Raw genomic sequence first — 21,404 nt, forward strand, 5'->3', positions numbered from 1 at the left:
GGGCCTTCACCCAGTCCTCACACTCTTGCTGGCTGCTGTTATCATGAATGGCACTAATCAATTCCAGGAAATCTCTACACCAAGCATTATGTCACATGCAGTTACATCATTCCCTCTAACCTCTAGGGCTTCCTGTTGACATCTCTGGAGCTCTTGTACTACCAACTGGTATTAGAAGAAATACCAAACGGTATTTTTAGCCATTTGTGTCTGCCGAAAGGAATCCAAGTGTTTCCATTTTGCAGCTTCCACCTGCTGGATCTCATCTTTGCTCTCTGAAACAAAGCAAACCTTTGTGGGGCTGCTCATGGTCTCCCCAGGTGTTTATATGAAGGACAGAGGGAGCGTGTGAGAGGTTTAGTGAGACAGAAGGGGCTAATGCCTCTGCAGAATGTATTTATTTTTAATGTCTAACAGATTGTTAATCCAGCCTGTCAGTTGTGTGACTTCTGTTATAACTTCACTGCAGCAGGCTGTTCCTCCTTTTTTCTGAATTCCTTCCTAGGAGATGCTTCTTCGCAGGGTGAGCTATGTTTCACCTTGGGGCTGCTTTACAAGCGCTGTTCTGTGGGGCATTTCCCCCCTTCTCCTTGCAGGGCCATCCCCATAGGTATGTAGGAGCCACCCCTCTCGGTGTGAACAGTGACACCCCTTCAACTTCTCCTGGCAACTCTCACTTTTCCAGCCATTCAACTGAAAGAGGCAGGGCTCGAAGTCTTTCTTGCAAGATTATTCGTTCTTGAAACCACTGCTATGTCTCTTGGTTTGAGTCTTTTTTTATCATTATTATTTGTCTGGTTTGTATCTTCCTTTCATTTTAACGGTTTGATTTTTGTGGCTGTTTCTGTGTTTGTTCACTGTTGCAGTAGATATCAACAACATGATTAAATTCCAGCTCTGACTGTTGCAACATAAGCGCTCTGCCTTCATTATCCATGGTGCCTAAAACTATTTCATCTCTAATAAGTTCGCCTGCAAGTGTGCCTCATTTGCATGATGAGGCTAACTGGTGCAGCCTGGTTGCATATTGGTCCCTGATTTCAGCTTCTCTTCAATCAGATGCATCAAACAGAAGGAACTATTAGAATTGCCAGCAAGTGTATTTTTTTCTGTTAATCATGCCAGAATGCTAGGAGTCCCAGGCAGCCTTACTAGGTTGGAGAAATCCACTGATAAAAGGCATGGGAGAACTTCTCATGTCAAACTGTATACAAACCAGGGCTGTGCTTGGGATCCTTGGTCTGTTTTGATGGCAAAAGCTGTTAGGATCACATCCAGCTATTGGACTGGTGGTTGGGCACCCTCCTCTGGTGAGCAGCACTTCCCATCTCTGCTGGCCCTGAGCCCAGGAGGGAGCTGGGCCACCCAGCAAGTACCTCTCCCCCAGCCCACCAGAGCTGGAGGTCTCCCTTCAGCCTCTCTAGGGGTCTCTGCTTGTGCAGTCTCTGCCCCCAGCTCATGGCCATCCTCTCTGGGCCTACTCTTTGACTCAGCTGACACTCATTTGGCTGTAGTCCTCCTTGGGCTTTACTGCCCAAAGTTTGCAGTTTGGGAAAGAAAATGTGTTTTCTTACATCAGGCACTTGTGAACGTGAACCTTTGTTTGTGTCTAAAATGGAATCAGCAAACTTGGAAGCTAAATGTAAGTAGAGAGCAGAAGCTCAATAATTGTGAGATTCATGGCTATAGTGCTGAAAATGTTTCAAGTTGCCAATCTCCTTTCTGAATCATGGTTGGGATATGCCTGTGGATCCTGCATATTTTTCAGTACTATCCTAAGAAATGTGATTTGACCCTATGCAGCATCCCTTACTTCTCTGATTTCAGAATTCAGCTTCTTACGCTGCATATATACCAAATACCTCCATTTGCATTTGAGACAATTTTTAATTGAGCTGAACGATCTTTATGAACATGGAAATGTCTCTCATGGATCCAAAGGGGTCCTAGACTGAGCCCTCATTTCATACCCCAAAATTACTGTTTTCTTTTGTTTTTGGGTTAGGGCAGAAGCCAAGAAACTAAAATAAGCAGAGGCAAACAAAAGAACTCGGGATCCCATCAGCAGTGTTTGCTTTGTAGACGAACAGTAATTTTTCCCTAGCACATACTTCCAAGAATTTTTTAAAATGCCATTCATATATCATCTGCCCAAGCAGACAATAGTTGTTCCAGAGAAGCTGTTGCTCTCTATTAGGTCAATGATCAGTGAACTAAACATTTTCTACTTAGGCCTTCATATGATAAAAGCCTAAGAGCTTTGAAGGAGCCATTACAGACTATTGCCTAGAAGAAATATCCATTTGAAAATTCTGCAATTATGTACTTCTATAATAGCGTGTAAAAGGAGCTCTGGACCCATTATGGGTTATTGAGTAAATAATGTATTTTTAAAAGTGTCTAAGTAATTTATATGATAGCCTGTATTGGCAGCAAAGAGTGATTGTAGACTAAACATTGTGTCTTCCTTTCTTTTTGAAAATCTCATTTAAATCCCTAAATAGCAATTAAAAAAGAAATCCCTGATGCAGTTTCAGTATTTCTATAGCAGTCAATAGCTAGTGTCTCTGACTTTACTCTGCTGAGGCTGCCATTTTGTGCTAAGCCAGTTTCCTCTGGTCTGACTTTATGTTGATTGGATAAGACACGAGGCTTCATTATCAAATATAATGCAGAAGTGTCCAGAGGCCTCCTGGAGGTCAGACCCACAGTCATCAGCCCTACCTCTAATCAGGAAGAGGCACTAGCCAAAAGTCCAGAGAGAAAAGACAGGAAGATGTCAGTCCCTATTTCAGGGAAGAATTGAGGCTTGGAGAGAGGAAGTACAAGGTCACACAGGAGATGAAGAATTTCTGCCTCCCCAGAGCAAGTTTAGTTTCTTTGCTTTCTATTCAGACCTTCTGTGGAAAGGCACCATTGGAGATCCCCCTTGCTGTGGATCCTCAGTGCTAATGCAAACTTCTCCTTTATCAGATGCCCTCAGTAGTCTTGCTTCAGACCACTGCACTCAGCCCTCTCAAGCATGGACCCTGGTCAAAGCAGATATGAAAATAGTGCAATTCAAACTATATTGCAGCAACAATGCATCATGAAACAGCTGTGCTAGAAAACAAACTTGTCTTCTGCTCCTAAGTGTGGAGTAAGCTTCCCTTAGTCCTTCCCTTCATTTATCACACCGCTTCTTGCTGGGGCAGGGGTAATCCTCCTTTTTGATAATTTTCTGTCAAAAATTTAAAGAATAAGTTGAAATAGGTTTTTGTTTGTTTGTTTGTTTGTTTGTTTTAAGAAATACCAATATTTGAGCTGCACTGAATTCTGGAGTGCAGAATCACGTCTCCACTTAGCTCATAGGCCACGAAGCCTGGAGCTGTCACAAGGAGACCACCACACATGCATATTATATGTGCTTTAAAACCATACAATGGGCCTGACCTGGTGGGACAAAAGTAAAACAATTCTCTGCTTATGGTGATGCTCCAGACTTCACTGTTTTTGATGGTACTTCTCCTGGCGTAAATTAGACATGAAGCCACTTAATCTGTTATTCTTTAACCAGTAGGTCCAGACCTGTGCTGTAACTCGTATTACTCGTGAAATACACTGCCAGTCAGCAAGCAGCAGCTATCTGCTAACACGACTGCCAGGGGTTCTGAATTGTCTTTTTAGAGGTTATGTAATACCCACCCCTGCTGTATCCAGCCATGTGTGTATTCAAAACAGATCGTCTGCTTCCCATAGCTATGCTGTTCAGTCACACCTCGAGAGCATAGCCTTTAGACCTGAATTTGAATACATCTGTATAATTTCTCATTGTATACAAAAATTGTTTTCAATGGAATGAATGAAAATATGGCATTTTGGCTACCCTCTAAGGAGATTATAAGAGATGGGCATCTGTAGCAGGGCCACCAGTGGATTAGATTCTCTTTTTCATGTGTTTGGAAAGAAAGAGAAAAAAGAATAAACACAGGGATGCCAAAAAGCACAAGGCTCAAAAGACAGAAATGAAAAGGAGTGACTTAATGAAGAGACGGTAAGGTAGTAGTAGGAAGAAAGATAAAGTAAAATAATGATGGAGGGGAGGTAATAGAACCAGAAATAAATGGAGAAGAAACAAGGAGAAAGGTATAAATACATTTAAGTTGTATTTGAGCAAAAATATATAATGTCTAAGAAAGCAATCAGTCTCTCACTGTTCAGCTGTATTTGTCACTTAGGAAATGACAGTTATCTGTTGGGATAATTGACTGGAAAGGTGATGAAGTCTCCATCACTGGAGGATTTCAGTGACAGAGTAGTCAAAAATCTGGGGCATACTGTCAGTTATTGGGCTTTTTACGATCCCTTCCAGCTCCATTTTCTGCAGCCTCGCCATCCCAAAGAGTGTGAGTGTATTAAACTGGGAATGAGAGCAATACCTCAGTTCTGTGTTTATGAACAAAACTGGCTCCGTTAACTCCTGGCTGAAGTTCTGTAAGGTCTCACAGAGTAAACGAGGTATGTGCTTGGAAGTAACGTCTATGAGGAAGATGAACAGACAGGGGAAAACCATGAAAAGGAACTGGTAGATCTGGGGACAACATTTTCTTCTGAGGTCTGAGTTAAGAGGCCATATGCCTTACATCTTTCTCCTCATACTGAAGATCCCTATTTTGCAACAAATAAATAGTTTGGCTTTGGTGTAAAACCAAAACCCTCATAACTTGAGATAAAAGATTGTTATCTTCTTGCAAGGACAGAGTTATTAATTGCTCTAGTGTGCTTCAAACCCAAATAATTCTACTCTTTCTTTCAAAGAATATTCCTCCCAATTTTAGCCAAAATTGTTCCTCCCCTGGCTTTTCTCAAAATGGTTGGTGAAGAGAGGACACAGGTATGAAGTGGCCTGGGATTCCTTCAGGCTGGTGATTATTGCTATGCAAACCCTTGGTCACCACTTCAGTGCAAAACAGAGTGTAAAATGGGCTTCTAAAAGAAAAGTCTGGACAGGTATCACATTGGGATGAAAGAAAGGTTCATTTTCCCATTTTGTTCATTTCTCTCAGGGCTTGTCAGTGGGATCTAACAAACCTCAGTGTGATAATGTCAGTGGTCCTCCTCCGAAAGTAGGAAGCTTAGATTGCTCTTCTACTGCCATAGGAAGACAGACTTTGAAAACTGTTACTCCTTCCCCATGAAATTTGCAGTGTATTCTCCTTTTCACTATTCTTTACCATCAAGTACGATGCTGGTAATTGGAGGAAATTGTTTGCTTGTTTGTTTTCTGTTTAATTTAGTTTTGTTTTCTCCCTGACATTATTTTAGAGACATTAGATTCATTATTTGAGGGTGTGTATGAGATTCTGGAAGCATAATTTACGTCTGCTATGCCGTGAGATCTTTGGTATGATACTGACTCATTCATTGGCACCTGAGAGAGGTTTGGGGAATTCAGCAAGCTTTCAACAATCCAGTTTGAGAGATTAAGCAGAATTATGGCTCACTCAGGTTTGTCCTAATTTTATTAGATTTTCACCATTTCTAATTGCATAAACATATGCAGCCAAGTATACAGATGGGGACTGGGAAGATGTACAAGGACACTCAGGCTCCATAGTCAGCTAATTGGTGGACTAAGTAATAGGGCACTTGGAAAGATTGATAATTTTTTTCAGAGCATTTCAAGGGAAAATACTGTCCCCATTAAAACTGTAGAAATCAAGAGAAGAAAGATTTTAGCGGTAGATTTTGTTGGAATTGCAGAAAGAGACAAGTGGAAATATGTGATGAAGAAAAAATCCAGGATGAAAGAAGTTCTTTTGGGCAGTATTCACTATTTATTTGTTTTAGACATAGGAAAAAGATAGAATGTCTCAAAAACATAGAACAACTGGCTTGATCCATATGGTGACATCAGAAAGCTTTTGATCAGGGCTAAACACAAGATAAACAATAGTTAATGGTTTCAAATATTGCCTGGACAAATGAGAAGTCATTTTGGGTGCTACCATTGTTACTGGTAGCAAATGCCAAGCTGTAATGTTTTCAGAAACATTTTATATTTTCTTTTGGAAAATAAATCTGTTTTTGCTACGGCTAGGAGAGCTTTTGGGACATAAGTCAACGTATGTTATGGCTATTTCTGGTCAAATGGTCCCAGCTGAGGCACTGGCATGGCTGTTTATATGAGTACTTTCACATGAAATAATATTGCTGTCCATACTTGTTAAGGGAATTCTGCTGTTGGCTTACTTTCTGCAATCAAGGCAGAAGGGAATAGGAGAGAAAAGTCTATGCTCAAGTTTTTGCTACTGGACCATCTTCATCCCTGATATGGCACCTGCACTATGAAATTGACTCTGAGTGAATGGGAATTTGGGTGTCCTCACCTCCTGGAGACAGGACAGAACTCTCAGACCAAATTAGCCTCAGTTGGATAGTTTTTGAAACCTCCCCAAGTAACAGACCTAGAAGATTTTTCCCTCATGGTGGCCTGGGCTGGACATTTGGTGGGTGAATAAACTGTAATTTGTTTTGTGTTTCCTTATGAAAAGCAGAATAAATGAAGCAAGCCAGTCTTTGCTGAGAACTTGGGCTTCTCAGCAAAGTTCTGCAGTGCCCTCTCAGAAATCAAAATATTTCATAAATAGATCATGAAATATTTTCCAACAACAAAAATACAAGAAATTTAATAATGTTGGGATTTAGTTTTGTGTTAATTACTTTATTTTCTTCTTCCTCCTGTCCAGGCAGTAGCATGCAAACTCTGACCACATCACCGGTGTGAAATTGCTGATTAACCTTTTGACTCTGACAATTGGGACTTCTCTCAACACCAACTGGTAATGCAAAAGACCATTAGTAGTTAATTTTGGGACACCCCAGCTCCAGATGTCAAAAGGTTAATGAAAAATCAAGTCTCTTGCTTTTACTGGGCAACTTGGAAACCTTCCCCCAAAACATTTCATTTTTGTGATAAATAAGCCAGACCTCTTCAGCTGAGAAAGACGGGTGTTTTGCTAATGTGTACAGCTGTTAATTGAAAAAGATTCTGTTATGCCTGTTCTTCTGGATGTAGATAAAAGAGAGATTTGTTGGCGAACTTTAGCTGGTCTTGAACACCGCTTTATCCAAATACACTACTTAATAATAACGCTTTGTTCTTTCTGTAACAGCCATGGAGGGATTTTGAGTGGAATACTCATTTTCTTTAAGTCATATCTGCCAGTAATCATTCTTGGCTTAAGACCAGCTGTCATTTATGTGTTTTATGAAAATATAACACCAGTTTCATGCTCAAAACTATTCTCTTTTAGGTAAAAGCTTCAGCACAAGCTGGTTCCCCATATCTACCATAAATGCTATTTATCACAGATTTTGGTCTTTAAAACAGAAAGATAATGTTAAAACATTTTGATTACCCTTTCCTTACTGCTATCATTCACAAACCATCTTTTCTAATTATGGTATTAGGACATTTACATAACCGGGAAAAGGGTCCTTTAACTACATTTCTATTATGTTTGGCACTTGTGTGAAAGGATATTATATTCATGTGCATTAGAGATTGCTTATAAAAGATCAAGACAATAATAGCAGATCAGACGATAAAGGTTCCCTTTTCTCCTCCCAGACAGGCTGTCTCTGACAGAAGAATACAGTTCATCAAAAGTGTCTGCAGGTTGTCAAACTCGGTGAGATTTGGGGACACTCGGAGGCTGTCATGGCCAACAAGAAGATTTTCTGTAGGGTTCTGCCATCATTCACCCTCAGGAAATAATCACTCACTACATTCTGCATGCTCTCATGATAGAGCTCTATTTGAGAGAAAAGAGCCATTTTATCAAAGGACAATATATCCCTTCTCTTGGTCCATGCAGCTTCCATTATCAGACCATAATAAATCATATTTATGTTCTCAGTTAATAAGACTGATTACAATGCAGGTTACAGGCATGGGAAAAGCAAAGCAGGTGAAAAGATGTTTTAATGAAAATATGATAAGCAAACAGCTTCTTGTGAACATTTCAGGCTGTTATTTGTAATGATCACAGGCAATTTTTGATACATCTTCTTTAGCAATGGTTTAAGCTGCATAAATTGGCTTGCCACTTTATACGTTGAAATAGGAAGAATCCCAGTGTCCTTCTTATGTTGTCTAGAATCATTATATACATTATAAGCATAAAATGAGTTTAATGTATGTGCTTTGAAAAGAAGGGGAAAACAGAAAATCAGGGAAGACTGATTTTAATGCTGCTCAAAATGATTTTGAAATTTTCTACTCATCTTTGTTACTAACGGTGCATTTTCCATGAAATTTAGGAGTGACATGTATTGCTTTCATCTCCTTAAAATTAATATACTGCTCTTTCTGTTTTCCTCAATTTCTTCAAAGTTCTTTTTAGAACACTGCGCAAAGAGACAGAGAGAAATTTGCCACTCTATGTGTGAGCATCTCTGCTATTAATGCTGGGGGGAGTTAAGTGTGCTTCTGGAGAAGAATATACCCCTGCGTTAAATACTGAAAGGAACCCTGCTAAAAAGGCGCAAAGATGTTTAGCTGCAGCACATGTAATGTGTTCAGGGGCCAAATTCCCTAGGATCTTTTTAAGTGATTAAGATCTTTATATGTTAAGGCAAGAGTTCTCCTATGGTTTCAGCATTTAACTGTACCTAAGTAGCAGATGAAACGTCCTGCTCTCATTTTGTAAAAAGTCTCTCTCTTTTTTTCTCTTTTTTTTTTTTTTTTTTTAATGTTCAGCCTCATACTTTCAAGACAAAGTTAGAAGTTTAAATAATAATTTCCTTGCAGCGCTTGCATAATGCTGGTGACAAAGTTTCTGTGAAGTTGTGTGTCTGCAGGAACTGCTCTGGTCACAGGTATTTCCAAAGTCACTCTTAAACATATTTTAAAGCTTTGTAATTGGCCTAGCACTGAAGAATGATCACGAAATTCCTTTAACCCTTTTAGGGCACTTCAACAGGAGAAGTGATCACACAAGAAACAGTAAACTGCTCTTCAAAGGCAATATTCTGATATGACAACAGACATAGATAATGTTCATCATGATGGAGCTGCTTGATACAGAGAAAAACATGTTGTAACTGCCTTCACCGTGAAAGGGGTTTAAAAATGTTGCCTGACAACTCCACAAAAAACAGAGCTGCTATTTCAGTTAAAGGCCAGTGGATTGTATTTTTCATGTCAGTTTTCACTAACCTCAAACATCACTGTTATGACAGACTGTCATCCAACCAAACCAGCAGTGTGGTGCCATTCAAGCAAGCAGGAAGAAAGCAAACATGAAGGAAACTTAAAAGTCCAATTAGTAAGCTGGGGGTGTATGTGAATGAACTACTCTTGTGCATTGATACTGATTACTGAAAATGAAACACTTAAACAAAAAAGTGCTTTCTGAGCCATTGGTGTTTTCTTGGCTGGCAGTTTCTCTTTGTTCTGTTTCATGACACCAACCCAATGGTTGAAGGGGTGTTCTGGGCCAGATGTCAATCACAATGTCTGACATAAACAAAAATAGCTAAAAAGACATGCCGGCATCTTCCTTTTGTTTTCCCATTAGCTCCATTTTTCTTTTCATAGGCTGACAAAAAATTACTGCCTCCAAGTGAATTCAGTAATGTCACTATATATCTAATATCTAGGAGACCTTTTGTTTTAGCTTTACTGGGCTTAACCACAAGACACTTGACATTGACAAAGAGTCTGTCAAATATACAATGATCAGTGCAATGAAATCTCTCATGACAGAAGGGCACTATTCTGCACACATACACACCAGCCCCCAGCAGCCTGTCTGAGCAAAATATGCTGGAGCACATGCAGCAGCTGAACCATTACAGAGCAGGCCATAAGCTGAGGCTTGTCTTGTTTAAAGTGTCATAGTATATCAGTATAATTAAAACCGCCGAAAGAGTAGAAAAGATAGATGGAAATGTTACATTACTTGTTTCTAGAGATTAACCTCAAGCCAGAACTGAAAGTCAGAGACACATTTTGCATTTCTTAGAGCTCTGATATGGAAGAAAAGAAGCCCAAGAGTACGACTCTTGAAGTGTGAGACATGAAGTCATAGTTTCTGTATTTACACAATAAAGCAGAAATAGCGGTTCAGACAGACATGCTGTTTTCTCTGCGATTACAGCTCCTGTTGTGGCTGTACTCTACAAAGCAGCAGTATCATCTCTCAGCTACTTCACTTTCATTCTCCTCTGCTTTCATTCCTGTAAGGTCTTGAGCACCTTTGGGTCTGCAGATGCACGGATGTCATGGCCCTCTGCTCCCATGGCATCCCCCAGCTCGGCCAGCACTGTGTGGCCACAGCCCAGAGGCAGAGGCGGTGCACCCCATCCCAGCTGGCAGCTGCAGAGGCTATGGATTCAGGCTCTGCAGCACCCAGCTAGGAAGATGTTTGAATGATGTCTTCAATTTAAAATTTTACCTTTTAAATGCCAGGCTCCATGCTTGTTTCTCTGTTGAGTCTAGAGATAAAATTCTATGGCTTTCTAAAATTGACCCTGAAAACTATGTTCCCTGCACCAGATGAGATGTTTTCCATGCCATGCATCATTGCTTGTCATAGCTATTCAGGCCTAGCTAGTTATGGTCCCACTTTCTAATCATGACCTGGGTTATATCTGGTGGTGAAAAGCTCATAGAGTTGTGGATCTGTTCAGTTGTGGAGGCCCTGGTCCATCTAGAAGCTGGGGAGGACCTGAACTGGCACTGGCAGTTCTGAAACACTGCAAAAGCAGCATGTCTTTTTCCTAATTTTAGCCTTACATTCAAGGAGAAGATGAGTGGATCAGGCAGGTCTCATTCACTTCTAGTATAAATGAACTTCAAGGCCTTGCCTCATTGGTTGATTTGCTTGAAGTAGAGAGATGTTAAAAGGGGGGCTTTAATTTTAGGTTTCCTCATACATCCTGTATTTCTCCAACTTAATTCTCAGTTAATGACTTCTCCATGTAGTGCTTCTCTTAAGTTTCTGGACCGGGGCTGTAAATGTGCATAACTAGTCAAAAATATGTTATCTGCATTTAATGTTGGCTTCTGGAACCCTCACCGCCGAGTTACCTTGCAGACACATTTCACCTCACACGCGTTTCTGTGTAGTGCCAGGAGAAGAATGGAAAAAAATATGAAATGAAAGCAGATTCTGCTCCCTTTAAAGGCAATGAAAACTCTGCTTTTACTTCTACCTACTCATAATACTGGGAAAAAAATGAAGTGGAAACAAGCACAACAAAACACCTCTGCCAGCTATCTACAAGCTAACCAAGGCTTCCACTAATGAGGTGGTCTGGCATTTTGAGAAAGACAGGTTCTTCCAGGAATGGAAAAAATATGCTGTTTTTTTCCTTCAACCCTGAGAGTATAGTGAGAGAGTAAAAAATTCTATTTCAAAAAAGGGATAGCAGTCAAACCTTTAATGCTGTCTGTATTATTAAATACCTACAGACACCAGCATAGTTTCTTGTCAGTCAGATGTTGTTACATGTTTGTTTGGCAGATTACTAAGTACTTATTCATAAACATTTCACCTATTTTCTGTATTTACAGGTTCATCCAAATGATCGTGAAATTCCTGAGAAAGTTATTACTTTCAAGTCACAGTAACAGAGTAATTTCCAGGTAAGATACTCTAGAAGATGATTCCATACCATGGACAACTGTGTGTCTATTAAACAGAAAAGTACTATTTGTGGAAAAGATAATAGTCTAGATCATCAGATAGCAACAGATTTTGTTATGATCTCCAGATGTCTTTGGGAACTTAATGCATCCAGCATTGGTTCAAGTTTAATCTGTGTGGCAGAAATGCAAATTGTTCCAATTTCCTTCTCTCTGAGGCTGTGAGGGGGAACTTTGTCTTCCAGAGGCTGCAGAGGACAGGATGGTGTAGTGTGGCTGTGCTTTGGTAAGAACTTTCACTGCTTCGACAACTGCTCCTGGAGTGCTCAGGGGTATCAAGTGCAGAAAAGAAAAGCTTTCGCCATTGCTTAGTGGGACAGTGTAGTACCAAGGCCTTTCTGTTACACATCCCTCAGAGCTGGCTCTGTGCTTTCCTGAAGACCAGAGATGTCCAGGAGTTTCTGGTGGCTCACCAGTACCTATGAGCATTGTAGGGTGTTTGCTCCATTGCATTCCTGATAGGGAGCAGTTTGTAGCTGAACTGTACAGGTAGGTGGTGGTGGCTATTGATGCAAGGATCTGTCAGTGCATTTGCTTTTGGATTTCAGCTCCATTGGGCTGGGAAGTAAAAAAGAGTTCCCAAAGCAGAACAAGTGACTGAAATGACAATGCAGAAAAAAAAAAATAAAGAAAGAAAAAAAAAAAAAAGCTTATGGCTAGTATTTCTTTGTGGGAATCTGTACAAAAACAATCAATTTTGGACCTTGTGTGTTTCTCTCCGGAGCCAAAATCCAGAGTGAGTGCACAATAGAGTGTGAGAGGAGAGCATTTCAGCTCCTTCAACTCTGTGCAGAAAACCTCTCAGCGCTTCAGATAGGATTTTAGCATTTCTCGCAGTCTTCAAATGTTGTGCTGTGCAAGGATGTGCTTATACATAATTTTGTAATTGAAATGGCATGTTTACTGTTCTATTTCATGCTTGATTGTGTTTTTTAAACACCTTTACTTACGCTGCTAGAAGTGGGATTATAATTAAAATGTCCTGTTGAACACCTTGTTCAGTTCAGTGAAGGCATAATAGAAGTATAAATACTTGTTCTCGTTGACTCTATGATGTCAGCACAACAAATGCAGTGAATGTCAGAAAACTAATCTCTCTTTCACCAAGGTATGCACCAGAAAGGAAGGGGAAACAGAATCTGTGGCTGGGCAAAGAGGAGGCCCGTTGTGCGGGGGATAGGAAATATTTTGAGATACTGTTAACTTCTTAGGTACAGTGAACCTGAAGGTCCATGAGGCCTACTAAGTGTTGGCAGACATACTAAACGAGTTTGAAGTGACAATATTATTCTTACATAAAGTCTTTTCTCTACAGATTTCTAAGTATTTTCCAAGCATTAGTAAGTTAAGCTTTAATAAGTAGGTTCATGTTATTATAATACCTGTGATATATATGTGTTAACTAGGGCTGGGAACATTTGACTGATTTAGCCGGTTACTAGCAAAAATTAGACATTAATTTGTTTCTCTACTAACAGCTCTTTGGCCTAAAGACTGGCAGTACTTTCTGTTTCTCCAGTAGCCATTAGGAAAAGCTGCATCTGGTTATAAAATGTGAGTTACATACTTCGTAGTATTCCTGTTTCTTTAAGATGTATACAGATATGCAGACCATGTCTTTATGGTGGGATTGAATTACAACACAAAGTTCAAATGTTTCTAGGTCGAAGTCCTGGTTACAGCACTTTTGCATGGCAATAATGGCTTAATTTTCTTCATGTTTTGTCTTGTACGCTGTTACCCCCAGTGAAGAGATTCCTACCCTTCCTGGCAGGCAGTTGTTGAGTTTTAAGGAGCTTCAAATAACTTTACAGATTGAAATTTCTGGTAAGTAGGGGAGTTCCAAAATTTAGTTTTATGTTTGATGCTTAGTTGGTCAGTTTACTTGGATACTTTGGCTCAGTTTCTTTCTATGAAAAATGGGGAATACAATGTCTGTGTTCCTTGTGCTCTTGGGTTGATGTAACAGTGCTTTTAATATAGTAGGTACTAGACTCTAGACTGCACACAAACCATGAAATTTTATGTTCATGTCCTTTCACTGGCTGAAAGAGGGCTCTCAAACCCAATCCCAAAATGCATAATATTTCTGTGCCAGAGCAGGACTCACTAGTCAGTGGCTGCCTTATGGGAAAAGCACACGTGATCTTTATAAAGCAGGTAAATAAGTGGTCCCAAAGCATGTGCAAATGACCTTCTCTAACCAGTTTCAGTTCCAGCAACTATAAGCTCAGCACAAGTTGTGGAGGGAGATTGTTCACATAATTTCCTCTTCAGAAAGAAAAGCAGTGAGAAAGTGGCAAATTAGGAGGTTTTTCTTCAGGGACAAGGGACAGAGATAGTACACAGGGCAGTTCAACCCAGTCCAGAGAAAGATTCACTGGGATAAGGCTACTGAACGTGCAGGACAAAATTTACAAGGATGTTTTTGTCAGGTGTTGCAACAAAACTTAGTGGATTTGTTTGAACGTCTCATTATATATACAGGTGCAGCTCTACACACCCACACACGCTGCATTTATTTCAGTGTGTGATCATATAAATACCTGCAGGTGCAACACTGAAGAGATACCCGTGCTGAGGCATGAATATGGAGTTCCACATCTGTATTTACTGCCTTGTTCACACAATGAACTAGTGCAGTCAGTGGGTTCTCTTCCCACCTCCCACATGCACTTTAAAACTTCATTTTGAAGGTAATTTAATCCTGCTAAATGCATTTAATAGATGGATGTCAAGGTATAGAATCAAAATCCATGAAGGTGAAGGAGTATGGAACAGCCATCACTTTGCTGTACTGCACATATATGTACAAAATTAGAAAGAAACTAATTTCAGATAAAGAAGGCCACATCACGTTAATGTATGGTCATAAACCCATAAAACTGGAATTTAATGTGCCTTCTGAGGCACCTAAAACTTCTGTTGGCCTTCAGTACAGTGGCTGGTTTCTCTTTCCTGGCACACAGAGAGATGTTTCCTTGTCTGTAATACTGTCAGATAGTCCGTAATACATGGGGTGCAAATCATGTCTGCTGCAGAAACCATGGTTTTGAAATCATTGACTTGTGTGCATGTAAAAATCTCAGTTGTGGTATTGCACTTATGCAGCTGGTTGCATTCAATATCCATCTGATGCTAACTACCTGGTTACAAAGTCCTTCCTCACAGTGTCAGAAATGTAGAACAGCTAAAGGCTATAAACTGGGGACAATATTTTGCATGTAATGGTTGCCTGCAGAGGCTCAAGGTTCTGAAAGTTTCTTACTTTTTATAAGGCCTTCAGTGAGAACTTTTGTTTTGTGGAGAGAAAAATAAAACTAACAAAGTTCCTTTGAACATTTCAGCAGCCTTTCATAGCATTAGCTGTGAAAGTAATGGTGTCACATTCCTAACAAGGATGTATGGGAACTGTGTTTTAGGAGTCCCTGCTGCTTTCCTTATGGAAACCCTTTCAGGATGCTTTGGGATTATTTGGTTGCACCACGATTTCATAGGGATCTTCTCTGTTATCTTCTGTCCAGTACATTCCTTTGACGACCTAGGGAGAAAACATGGAACTGGAGAGCATTCAGGGAAACCCTGTTCACATCTCTGTATAGCTAAAAACTACGTGACAGAAAATGTGGAGGAACCATAGTGCTCAAAAGTCAGTTAAGCAAAAACTTTAATAAATGGTGCTGTCCAGGCAAAGGAATGACGAGAATGTCATCAGTGGAGACTACATAGGAAGCAAAGGAGTAAAAAAAGTACATTTTTTTTGTTTCTGATATGAATGTCACTGCTTTGTCCAGAGGGACCAGAACTGCCATCTATGACTCATGATAGTGAATGTGCTCTGTGCAGTGCCATGCAGAAAGGGACCAGAAACAGCGGAGAGTGGAAGAAAACACCGTGCTAATGAAGAGTTTCGTCCGGGCAAATTTAGCTCCCTGAGAATTAGACTGGGTATCTCTCCATGACACACTTATTTTAGAATCACAGCATGTTGCAGTTATTAGACTCTGGCAGGCTCCTAGGTAGGAACTGTGTCCAAGAGCCTTTATTTCATCTGCTCCAATTGAGAAGAGTGTGGCAGTTTCTTTTGGTTGAGACTTTGCTATAACGATCTGAGCTTTAGTCACTGTGAGGCTAGCCCACTGCAAAGCATTCAGCTGGTGTTACAACCAGCGACAACTGAGCTCCGAAAGTGAGTGCAGACTGTGTCTATCAACTTATTAAGTAATGGGGCATGTGGAGAGCCCATTACCCAGTAATTGGTGCTAGCTGCCAGTTAGCATTCAGCAGGACTTGTAGCATTTGTATAGCCCTTACAGTCCAGAGCGGCCTGGGATTGTTCTTGCCTTATTTGCTGCAACTGTAATCAGATGGTGGCTCTCTGCTTTGCAGATCTACCAAAATCAGACTGAAAGACACGTGGAAGTACAGAATCTCCCCAAGGAGCTCAGCCAGAGGGACGCATGAGTCCACGGCTTTGTGGTAAGGCTGTACTCCAGTGACCCTTTTACTTTTGTTGGCTTGCAGGTTTCTTCCCCCTCCCTGAGAGAGGAAAATCATGGACTTTGTGGTAGGTGACACAAACGTCTGCCTGATTGTGTAAAACCTTAAGCAGGTCTTTAATGATGAGATCCTCGGGTATTTTCTGACCTCATGGATCACACAAGCAGCGCTTAGTTGAGGGCAGCCCAGAGACACGGAGATGGGGAAAGGACTGCATAGGCAGGTACACATAAATATAGCTGTGTAAGATATGTGTCGCTTGCAGCTTTGACTTGGGGAAACCTTTTGTGCTCTGGCTACTAACTACTGCCATCAGCCCCCAAATTTCTGTTAGACGGCAGGAGTGCTTCCAGGCAGGTGCAGGCAGGGAGCACTCAGCCCCGGCACAGGCCGGGAGAAGAAGGGGCTTCCCTCACCGCCATAGCACCGCTCCTTAAACAATACAGCACCGGGCCCAGAGGCCAGGCACGGTGCTAAATGTGCGCGAAGGGCTCTGAAGTTAACGCCGGGCTCCGGCGGAGCCCCCGGCTCGGGCAGGCCCGGGGCCGGGCAGCGGCCCCGTCAGCCGGCGGCCCTGCGCCAGGCGGCGGCAGCGCGCGCGGTTCGCGGCGGAGCCCGGCAGGTGGCGGCCTTGATCGCCGAGTGAGGGAGGCCGGGCGGGCGGGCCCGAGAAACACATCGCCCCCCGCCCCCCTTAATTTGGGAAGTATTATAGCCGAAGTGTTTTCGGCTTATTATTATGCATGAGTAAGAATTCCATGAATGTGTAACATTTTCGGCTGTATTTCCCTCTTTTATAACATCATTTAAATTCCTCATTAATAATTTAGAAATGTGCTGGATTTTAATCACTTTTCTCATCACTACGACATCCGAGGCAGAGCGCTCCCCGTTACCTGAAGGTGACATGGAGGCATCGCCCGCCGGGAGAGGGGCTGCCGGAGAGGCCAAGTCCTGCCTGCCCGGCTGGAGGGACTTGCCCTCGTTAATTAAATAGCCCTGGTGTACAAAACCTGAGGTTTGAGCAGGTCACTGTTAATAAAAAAATTTAAATAGGGATTTTTTTTTTTTTTTTTTGGCATCTGACTTTAATTATGGTGGTATTTGTTTGATAGCTTGTTACTGTAAATAAAAGAGATAAAAGCAGCCCTTCACTCGAGTAGCTCTAGAGCTGTGAAATATGTACCTAATTAAAACTATTGGTGTAAGAGGCTAATAAAGTACATGTGCCTACTAGATGTCTTATTCTAATGAATCTCGGCTAATTTGCTTTGAGTGATGAATTTCGGTGTTAGTAGTAAGGGCTGAATAATTATGAAATTTATCACGAGGTGCGGGGACTTGTGGAGGACCAAGGGGGCTTGGGGAGGGAAGAAGGGAGGGGAGGGAAGGGCTGTGGGCCACGGGCCTGGCCCCAGTGGGTGTGGAGGAGCAGGGCGAAACTCCAACATGAGTCAGGGGCCCCAGCACCCAACCCAGGCCTGGGGTGGCCAGGAGAGCCCGTGTGAGGTGTTTGTGTGAGGGCATGAGAGTTGTGGCGAGGGTAGTCCTCCCAACGAACTCCCTCATTTTCCTTGTTTTTCTCCTGGCACTGATGAGAAATGGGCTGTAGCATACACTCCTCAAGATTCCAAAACCAAGCGCAGACGGGTTATCTAAAGCACTTCAGATAGAGCTTTGGTCTTGCGCCAGCAGCTAATCAAAGTCTTAATTCTGGAAAATACAAAGGCTGGGCTTTCCAAGCATCATCCCTCTGGTTTCTGCCAGAGATGGACAGACGGCACTTCTCAAAACGTTTTTTGCCCCACATGCTCCTAGCACCATGTGGGCTGTGGGGCTGCCTGTGGGCAACAGCGTGAGTTGTGCTGGCCTTTGCTGGGTGACATCCAGCTGAACGTGCGGGCTGGCGGGTGGCCTGCTTTGTTCAGGCCTGCGGGCAGACACCCTCAGACCCTTGTACTGGACAACCTGCAATGAAGTCAGACAAGAGAACGGCGTGCGTTGACAGCCCGGCCCTGAGAATAGATCTGCCCGTTGGAGCAGTACGGGCTTGTTGTCAGAAAGGATATATTCTGAGAGAACCTGGATAATAATAAAGGGGCTGGTTAAGCAGAGAAAGAGCCTGCAGAGTAGCACATATTTTTATTGCTTTTTTGCAATAGAGTAGAGAAAACATCCCAAGGCTAAATGTCTATTGTAGGCTTTCCTGTAGTCCCCAACGACGAGTATTTAAACACTCACACGTGCGCCCGTTCCCACAGCTTCTTCCACTTAACAGCAGGGCGGGAGGGTGGTGGGGCTGCCATGCTGGCATGCCCAGCCCTAACCCAGGGCCGGTGCAAATCTGCAGGGCCCTAACCTCACGTTTCCTCACCCCATGTGTCATACCAGGGCTTTATTTACAACCAAGCCATCTGGGCTTTGCTGTCTATCCGAGTCTGACCTGATGAGTTAAAATTACTTGCTGAAAGTGTGTGGTAGTTGCAGCTGTTGAAAGCGCTCTGGCAATTTCTGATATGCACATGAATGTGGAGGTTTTTTTACAAGTGCTACATCTGCATTTTTTTCTGCAGAATGAAATTTTGACTATTGCTAATACCAGCTGCATAGACAGGTGGAGCTTGTTATTTTCCTCACAGAATCTACCTTTTCATAGGGAAAAGATCGTTTTTCATGGTTGTACAATCTATTGGTGTGGTTGATTGAGAGTAAGGTTGAGGAGAACTAGACTGCTTTTCTCTTTGCCACTGACTCACTCTTTGACTTTAGGAAAGTCTCTGTCATCCTGGGAAGCTTATTTCTCTATTTGTAAAAAGGCAATGATGGCTAAATCAAAGGACTCAGTCATCAATATCATAGAATGGATTGGGTTGGAAGGGACCTTGAAGATCATCTAGTTCCAAAAGTATCCAGAAGTAGCTTCAAAATTCCAGATGGAAGCACTGAGTATTGTCACAAAAGCAGGGTCCATTGTGCTTTCTTAGAGACCTACAAAAGCCTGTTTTCTTCTATTGAGAGAATTCTTTCTGTGTTGCTCAATCAATGATCATTTTAATATATTTTTCTGCCTCTCAGTTACATCTCAAATATTTGTGTCTGTGCAATTTTCATGGTCTCATATCTTGTCTCTTTCTGTATAAAATGTATGTTGTCAGCTTGAGGAAACACTTTTCCTTTCACCTTCTTTGTAATTACCAAAAATAGTTTTAACCTATTAAAGCATTTTTGAGCTGTCGATGTGGTACGGTATTAAAACCTTGTTATTCCACAGCAGACCCTCCTGTGCATTGTTTACCTTCTGATAACATTTCTAATAAGAAGCCAAATGCAAGCGGAATGAGAGGGTTACTTGCACTGTTTGGTCCAATGCGACCTTGCACAATAAAATATATGCAAAAATAAATGACACCCCTGAATATCTAAGAGAGAGAGAAAAAGAAATATAAGCGGTTAGTTTCTGCTGGCTTTTCTTCTAGGAAGAAAACCCCATCTGTTTGTGTATTCTGGATGGACATTATTAATGCTATGATCTGAGACCTGACAGCAGGGATTCCTGTGTCTGTGTGAACATCTTTTGATTTTAACGTGACTCCACCAAGAGATCCCTGCATAGAGGACTACCCCATTTTAGAGGACGGCATGCTATGTCCCTTGGCAAGGCCTAGATGTGAGGTGCTCTGAACTAGAGTTACAGATAGAACAAGAGCTTAATTAAGAGCTAAGCTGAGTTACTATAACAAAGCCTGAGGCTGCAAGGAAACTTTCCACCCAAAGTACATTTCCTAAATGTTGATAGCAGATGACTCTCCCATCCCATAGGCTGGGGATGTGTTGACTTTCCATTCTCAGTGTTACTTGTTCTCAAATCGCAGGACTTCTGATTTTTGGTTTTTGAATGAGCTTGATCTGATAAGCTAAGATAAACACACTTTTAAAATAAAGTGTAAAGATCATTAGTAACTGTTGTTCAGATTCACAGTCATGGTTAATATAAATTCCTTTTTCCTTTGGCACCTAAGCAAAATATAGCCTAGATTAATTCTTCTGGTGGTAGATAAGGAGGAGTGTAATCAGAGGGGACCAGTAGTGCTATTTGAATGACACGTCTTGCAATCTGCTTTTTTACTGGATGGTGAGTTAATGTTCCAAAATCATTTTCTCTTTTTCTGTACCCCACCTCTATTCACTAGCTTTATTCTGCTTTTTTCCCACCTTTACCTCAACCTTCTCTATGATGCCAAAGATACCTTGGCATAGGTAGTCCCACTTCAGAGATTCCCTGCTCACAGAACATCTGTCTGTTTTCAGTACTTTGGACAAACAGAAAAACAGCTTGGGATCTGTTGTGCTGTTGCCTGGATGAGTGTAGAGTTGGTTTGGATTAGTCCAGCGGAAGGGAGCTGTTTATGAATGGACTCAGCCCACAGATGCATGAGGTCTGAGAATGATAAGTGCAAGACTTCATCTCTCTGGGTCAATAGTCTTTGGGACAAGGCAAAGAGGAGACAGAAGTTGAGGAGTCGCTGCTGTTTTGGCGTCTCTATTTCAGGTCACAGTCCTGTCAGGTCAACAAAAGTCATGCAATGTGAATGGTGCCAGAAATCACTTGATGTTTGTGCATGAATATTTATCCTCAGTCTTTTTACTATCAACTTCATTTTGCGTTCTGATGAACTCATCATTACACACCTTCTTTGAAGCCCCCAAAGGCCCTTTGTTTTGTAGTACACCAGGCAGTGAGCCAAACGTAGGTCTGTAGATGCATTTCTGTCACCTTCTTCTTGGAGCTTTCTTCCAGGAGGTCATCTGTGTTTGGACTGGAGTCCCTCCTAACTGTGGGGAGGGGTGGATAAAGCCCTTACAGCTGTGCAGTGGTGACCCCAGACATTGTCCTGGGGCATGTCCCAGGGCTGCTGCCTGGGCTGTTGTGTTGCTTACAGCAGCATATGCATTGACTGCTCGTCAGTGGGATGGTATAGATCATGCTTGACTCCTGACCTTTGTCTCACACCCTTGTTCTAGACCCTGGTGCAAGCTGGTGTGCTGGACTGCCTTTCCCTCCTCCCTTTAGCTCATGCATAGTTGTTTGGCACACATCCAAACTGAATGCAGTATGGAGGAAAAGGTCTGCAGTTCCCAGAGTGTATATACACATGTGGTCAAATCCCCAGCTCATTAAATTAGTATGTGGAGTGGAGACCAGCTACTG

The 21,404-nt window shown here is 41.9% G+C and overlaps 1 long non-coding RNA gene across 2 annotated transcripts in view; it reads left to right on the plus strand.

The window, feature by feature from the left end:
* The first annotated feature begins 1,087 nt into the window (after positions 1 to 1,087).
* LOC137860356 (uncharacterized) overlaps positions 1,088 to 21,404 on the plus strand; it is a 35,674-nt gene continuing 15,357 nt past the window's right edge. Inside the window, exons 1-7 of one of the 2 annotated variants that reach the window (XR_011098855.1) lie at positions 1,088 to 1,642; positions 6,729 to 6,821; positions 7,613 to 7,673; positions 8,744 to 8,862; positions 8,954 to 9,311; positions 11,564 to 11,635; positions 16,085 to 16,174. This is a non-coding gene — a long non-coding RNA (uncharacterized lncRNA). Of the gene's footprint in view, positions 1,643 to 6,728; positions 6,822 to 7,612; positions 7,674 to 8,743; positions 8,863 to 8,953; positions 9,312 to 11,563; positions 11,636 to 13,430; positions 13,523 to 16,084; positions 16,175 to 21,404 lie in introns of those variants that run through there. The other variant, XR_011098856.1, reaches the window with a different exon arrangement.

This window comes from Anas acuta, chromosome 8, assembly GCF_963932015.1.
Source record: "Anas acuta chromosome 8, bAnaAcu1.1, whole genome shotgun sequence".
NCBI lineage: Eukaryota > Metazoa > Chordata > Aves > Anseriformes > Anatidae > Anas > Anas acuta.